Raw genomic sequence first — 6,711 nt, forward strand, 5'->3', positions numbered from 1 at the left:
TATATTTAAAAACAATTGGAAGGTCATTTCTTAGCGTTGAGAGACTTCAATACTACTCTTGGCCTGTTCCTGAGAGATACCTGATACATGCAACTTCCCTAAGTTTCACTCTGGAATTCCAGCTATTCAGACCAGTTAGGGTTTGGTCCTGTATTTGAAACCAGCAAAGTAAGAGCTGTAACAAGTAAATCCCGTGTGGTACGTAACCCTGACCCAGATGTTCTCTTCATTATGTGTGCTCCAGTAGCACCTAGAAGCAGCGATCAAAACTGGGAACCTACTGTGCTAGAACTGCATATGAAGAGAGACAGTCCCTGCCTAAAAGACAAGAGATGGTGTAAGAGAGGACATGTTTAACTGTGTGATATTGGCTGGTAAACAAAGATAGTATTATTTTATGCCACTTGTGAAATAATATGTGGCCAAATTAAGTGTGGCCACGCACCAATTTTTCATGAGTTTTGGGATACTAAATATTTTACTCTAAGCTCCATGCCTTGGAGTCATGTGAGCATACCAAGAACTGGGTTTTAATTAAAAATTTTAAAAAATCCAGTTATTCATGGCTGCAGAGAAAATCTTGAGATGTGAAGCTTATTGTTTCAAAAAATTAAGAGGCACGTGAAGAGCCCCAAATGTACTATTAAAAAGCCTCAGTGTACTATTAAAAATCCTTTTCCCTTTGGGGAAAAAAGGACTCATGATTTTTGAATGCTTGAGGTTGGTCATACTGTATTACATATGTGCAAGGAGACAAGAGTAGCCTGTGCTCTGAACCTGAGCTGACTTTTCCTTACTTTTAAATGCTTACCTCTGCCACTTAAGCATTGCAATGCAGAAGCTGCATGCATTTAGTTAGGAACATAAAAAATGTTTCTGCTGGCTAATGTTTGGATACCTACCTCTGCATATGTTGGAAATATTCACATCTATCTTGTAGATATTTTGTTTTATGAGGTTTTTGCTTGCTTGAGAGACTGTACAGACTGCCCAGCATCCTAAGACTCTTCATATTATATTAATTTCTGTAACTGCTGAAAATTTCCATCTAATTAGGAAAATAGGCTGATTATGGTAAATGCAGTTTCTTCTGTTGCTGGTTTTGGCATGATGTAAAAGCACTGGAAAGTTTTAGGTTTTTTTATCTAAAATGTTCTTAAAGTCTCCTTTTTCCTAAGCATTTCCTATTATTTTTCTTTAAGCTGTTGTATCGAGTGGGGGAAAGGATGGTCCTATACCAAGGGGACAGAGCACTGATTCTGGACTTGGTCTTGCCACTTCTACATGAAAGCATTTAGCAGTCGCAAGATTAGGCCACAAGTCACAAGCCCTGATCAGGTGAGTAACAACACTTTGTCCTTGTCAGAACATCTCAAATCCTGAACAAGGGTTTTCCTGCAGAAGCAATATACTTGTTCTCACAGATCCCAGTGTCTTTTATTCTCACATAAAGGAAACAAGTGTCAAGCATCAAACATTCCTATTGAACAAAAGAAATGTTTTCATTCACTGAATAGTAAAGCAGAAATACAGATGCAGCATCATACAAAATAGCTTCTGCTGTACACGCCTGCTGAAAACAGCTGTGAAATTCCCATGGCTGAATCCCCCTCCTTCCAACTGAAATGCTATAGGATACTTTGTGGATTGTCATTTCTTTTGGATTTGTTGCTGTTTTTCCATGCTGATTCCGTGAACTTAAAACTTTGTGGATGTGTGTGTATTATTACACAGAATATGCATTCCGGTGGGGGGTTTTTAGGGAGGAAAATAAGGATTTTCACTGTCTTGCTGTGCAAGTCCACACACCTTATAAAACATTTGTGGGCCAAAAATTAATACTGTAGGCAGGGCAATGTAGTACATATGATTTCTTAACTCTAAACCATCTCATTTAAAGGACTCTGTGGAGTAAGGTGCCCCCTAGTGGTATGCACTCTGAAAATATTTCCATCTTGTTCCCCTCTCCCTCTCAGACATTAGAAAAGTAATTATTTCTTTTCAAGTAGTGGCACAATTCTTGCTGCCATTACATTGTTGTCATTGCTCTCCACTCCTAGAAAATATTTCTGTTTTAGTGAGTGATAATGGCTGCCAGTAAAGAGGAAATACAGACTCACACAGCATAGTTCTTGATTTCATGGAACTTAAGAAAATTATCCTATTTTAATTTAAACCCCAAAAGATTCTGGGCCTGATCTTGCAATGAGATTAGAAGGTGTTTAGCTCCTTGGCATGGTTTGTGTTAACTAACATCATGTGAGACTGTCCTGATGAGTAGCCTGGTGATGGCTCAGGGCATTAGTCGATGGCCTCTGCAATAACAGATCATGTTTTGGCATCCAATCATGCATGAAGAGGCAGCAAAACCATAGGGGGGCTTTTTGGTTCAGATCAGGAAACTCACTGGGAGATAGGAAGGCTCAGACTCAGCAGGCATTTGATTATACTTTGTGAACTGTTGGAAAGAAGATTTTAAAAAGTTATCAACTATCTTTTCTGCCCAAATCCTATCCAGTGTAGCTGACTGAGCTGATATTGTTCCTGTCCTTTGAATCCTGCCCAGAATATGCAGCTTTGGGACAAATGCCCAAGCAGAGTGTTTCAAAGGAATAATTTTGCACAAGTCTTTTCCCAACAAGATTCTTTTGCCTGGATCATGGAAAAGGGTTTATTTTATACCTGAGTACTGCAATGATCTGGTCACTTCTCTAGAACGCAGGATAGTGGGAGTAAATGGCTAGTCTGAGTTCCTAGAGGGTGTGGCAGGGAAGGAGACAGGTGACGAGGGAAGGAGCCTAGAATACCAGGGAACACCTCAACAGAATGACTATTCTGTATAATAATACACTTGCATCCATAGAGTTTTATCTTCAGTGACTGGCTTTGCATAAGTCATAGGAAATGGCTTTCTGTCCCAGATCAGAACTGAAAGAAGAAAGCAGGTGTTGCAGTTCTTTATGAAGGTGGTGCAAAAAGAAGCTTTGGCAAGGGCTGAGGCCACTGTAACTGAACTCACTGCGGCCTTGAGTTACTAGTGTTCTTATAAAGGAAACTCAGGAAAACAAACGTAAAATGTAAAACAATAAGTATCCAATGAGATGTACTTGGGGTTGTGCTTCCCCATAATGAGCTGTGTTCTGCGGGCTCAGCGGCTCCCCACTGCGCCCTCACAGCCTTAATAGGGCATGCAGCCAGCTCCTCCCCACTCCAGAGTTGTGTGTGGCTTCCCAGCTCCAGTCCCCGGCATCCCCATGCCACCCAACGCGCTCTTTCTCCTCCTGTCCTCAGCTATTTCCTCAGTCGCTTTTTCTCCAGCCCGCTCCTCTCTTGGGCCCTGCCCCTCTTCTCTCCCAATCCACAGGCTCAGGCTGCTCCTAAACCAGTGTGCCAGAGCCTGTCAGTAGACTGTCTTTTCCCCTTTCACACCCTGCCTGAGGCAGGATCATCCCTATTCAAACCATCCCATACAACCATAATCTAAACTCTATATAAGATTATCCTTAACCCTGACACAACACGGATCTAACACCCTAGCCTGCTGCAGGTAAAGCAGGGGAACCACAGTAGCCAATATTCTGCTTCTATAAAACATTGCCAATATAAGCTCAAGAGGTCCCAGGTAAAGGGCTATGCCCCCCGCTATAGAGGAAGGCAAAAACCTCCACAGTTCATACCAATCTGACCATGGGGCAAAATTCCTTCCTGACCCCAAATATGGCAATTGGTCAGACCCTGAGTGGAGGGGCAAGACCCTCTAGCCAGGAACCTCCAGCTTTGTTCTTTGCAGGAGAATCAACATGCCTCAGTTGAAGTCCCCAGCCTCAGCTGTAGCCAACACCCAGTGATGCCACAGAGAGCAGGGCCAACAGCCCTGGGCAGAATGTCAGGGCTGGACAAGGGATGCAGCAGGTTGCAGCCCTTTGCAACACTCACCTGTGGCCAAGGAACAGCTCCAGCAAGGGGATAGGATGGGCAGAGGCTGCCTGGGTCTTGTCCAGGGGGGTACACAGGGCCTGGTGAGCTCCTGCACACAGCAGCAGGCTCCCTCAGGCTCCTGGTGTGTGTACCCCAAGGCACAAAGTGGCTGGAGGCTTTTACAGCCTGCAGCTAGGAGTTAGTAGAGAGCAGCCCAGCCCTGGGGGAGGAGAGGCGGCCAGCCAGAAGCCCTGGGGCTGGGCTCTGGCCAGGCCACTAGTGGCTGGGCAGACCCAGCACTGAAGGTTGTGCATTAATGCACATTAACACGTCTACACATGCATTAATGCACTTTAACTAATTGTGCCTAAATTTGGTACTTACTTTATGCAGGTATCAAAATTTAGGTGTGATTAGCTTAAAATAGCCAATTTTAAGGCACATTAAGGGCACACATGTGTAGACGTGCACCGTTAATGCACCTTAAGTTGGACTAAGATGTGTTAAATGCCCACTTGTAGACATGCTCAGTTTGGAGTATGCTTATGAATATATATAAGTGAGGTGTGTTGGAGTATGCTGCCAAAGCAATATAGTTAAGTCCAAAGTGAATTGATCTACATTGTCCCCAAGTGTTTGCAGAAAGAAACATATTGGGTTTTACTTTCCCTTCCTGGGTTGTATTTCCTAAGGTTGCTGTTGAATTAACTCAGTACATACATGCAGCAGAGTCAGAGTTGTTGTAGCTGTGTATGCATATATAGTATACACTATACAACATATACGTGCCATAACTACAAAACAACCCTGTCTAGCTATGATATTCATAAATTGTACATGCTGTTCCAAATCCATTCTGGTATAATTTTAAAATTTAGTTAATCTGGTTCAAGTCTATGTATAGATCGTTTTAAACCTAGTTCATTAGAATTTACCTTGTTTGTGTTAATATACTAAAACAAACTAATCTGAAATAAGTTCTAATCTAGTATAAGTGTGTTCACACAACGGTTTACACTGGTTATGAAATGAGTTAAACTGAAGTGGTAGAAATCTGTATATAGATAAGGTACCTATATTGCAGAAAAAGAGCCTATGCCCACAGATTTAATCAGGAACAGTTATTCTCATTTAAATTTGCACCCTATCTGAATTAATTTACTTGTGGGGAAAAGCTCTCAGAAATAGGTTTAAGTTAAACAAAAATAAAACACTCTGAAATCAAGATAAGGTTGTTTTCAAAAGGATTTATTTTGGTTAACTAAACTGTTTTATTTGAAACTGCTGGATATAGACAAAGATTCTGTCTATTCAAGGGCAAAGTGATAAAAGGGATATTCTGATCCCAGTTCATGAATGTTCTAAACACCTTCTGTTTCTAGACATCCATTTGCAGTTTCTCTGTGCAGATCACAGACATCCACAAGATAAGAAAAGGAAATTCTAGACATGCAACAGTAGTAACGTATATTTAATCAGCTATCAGAAGGAGAAGCAGAAGCAGCTTTCTCATTAAATGATAAAAACTCATTAGAATATTAATACATACTGCTGACTGTTTAATGCTAAAACCATTCTCAGATGGCTGAAAGTTATAAAATATTGATATAATTTTAAGATCCGGGATATATAATGGAATTAAAGAAAATGGTGGACTTTTTCTCAGACCTTTATCCAAGGGAATCTGGTTAGAGTGTGGAATGTATTTTATTCTCTTTTGAATGTAAATTTTAATAAATACATTCACTTACTGGGTAACCTTGTTGTGAAAGCTCCAGCACAGTTATTAAATATTAGCATTAGATATTTTAGCATTTAATCCACTATAGTTTCTCAGTGTGAATCCATTCTTGCAGGTTATCTCAGCTATAAGAACTTCTATTATCCTAGAACAATTAGTTTGAATTGGGGCCTTCTGTTGAAGCTTCTCTTTACTGGAGTGGTGTTTGCTCACACAAGTGGTCTCAGTGAAGTCAGTGAAGGGACTGGTTCACTGGAGCGCTGGTTGCAGGTGCTCATTTTCCTAAAAGCATGTTCATTTTGCTTCTGAACACAAATCACTGAGTCTGGATAATTCCAGACTTCCATCATGGAGGGGGCAGCCTTTCTATATAATCTTAACAACATAGAACCAGAAGGGATCTCATGAGGTCATCTAGCTTAACCCATTGCTCCAGGCAGCACCATCCCTATCTACACTGTATCAGGAAAAACGTTTAGAACATTTTTCTACCTCTAATTCTATTATGGGTGTAATGAGACAACTGGACTCATCAAAAGCATAGATGGACATATGTTTAAGACATAGTCTGGGCAATGATTGTATGGTCTGGAATACATACTGGGCAAGCATAATTGTTGGGCTTTGGATATAGTGGTAAGGGTTAATGGGTATCTGAGCACTAATAGTCCTCATGGCCGCACTAGGAGGTTGTTGAAGTGACTGAGTTATTGAATCCACCTACAGAGGAACTAAGCTTCTTCGAGAAAAAAAAAGTCTGGGGAATTTTAGTGGGAGAGAATTGAACTAGGGAGGAGTTCAGCTGGGAAGAAAATTATTCTAGGCTTGGCTGTGGCTCTTTTCCACAGTTTTTCAAGAACAAAGAGCTTAAAGATGCATCTCTGAGAGAGAGTCACATGGTAGGGTGAGTGGAAACTGAGTAAGACACTCTGGCTGCCAGAGCATCTCTATGGTTGCCCCTTGCCCTGGTGCTGAAACACACAGCTGGCCAGGCCCTGTGTTTCAACACCAGGGCTCCAGTGCCAGTGAGTAAGCGCTTCGGGGGGGGCTGG

This window comes from Gavialis gangeticus, unplaced genomic scaffold (assembly GCF_001723915.1).
Source record: "Gavialis gangeticus isolate Ggan-Ray unplaced genomic scaffold, GavGan_comp1, whole genome shotgun sequence".
In the NCBI taxonomy this organism is placed as follows: domain Eukaryota; kingdom Metazoa; phylum Chordata; order Crocodylia; family Gavialidae; genus Gavialis; species Gavialis gangeticus.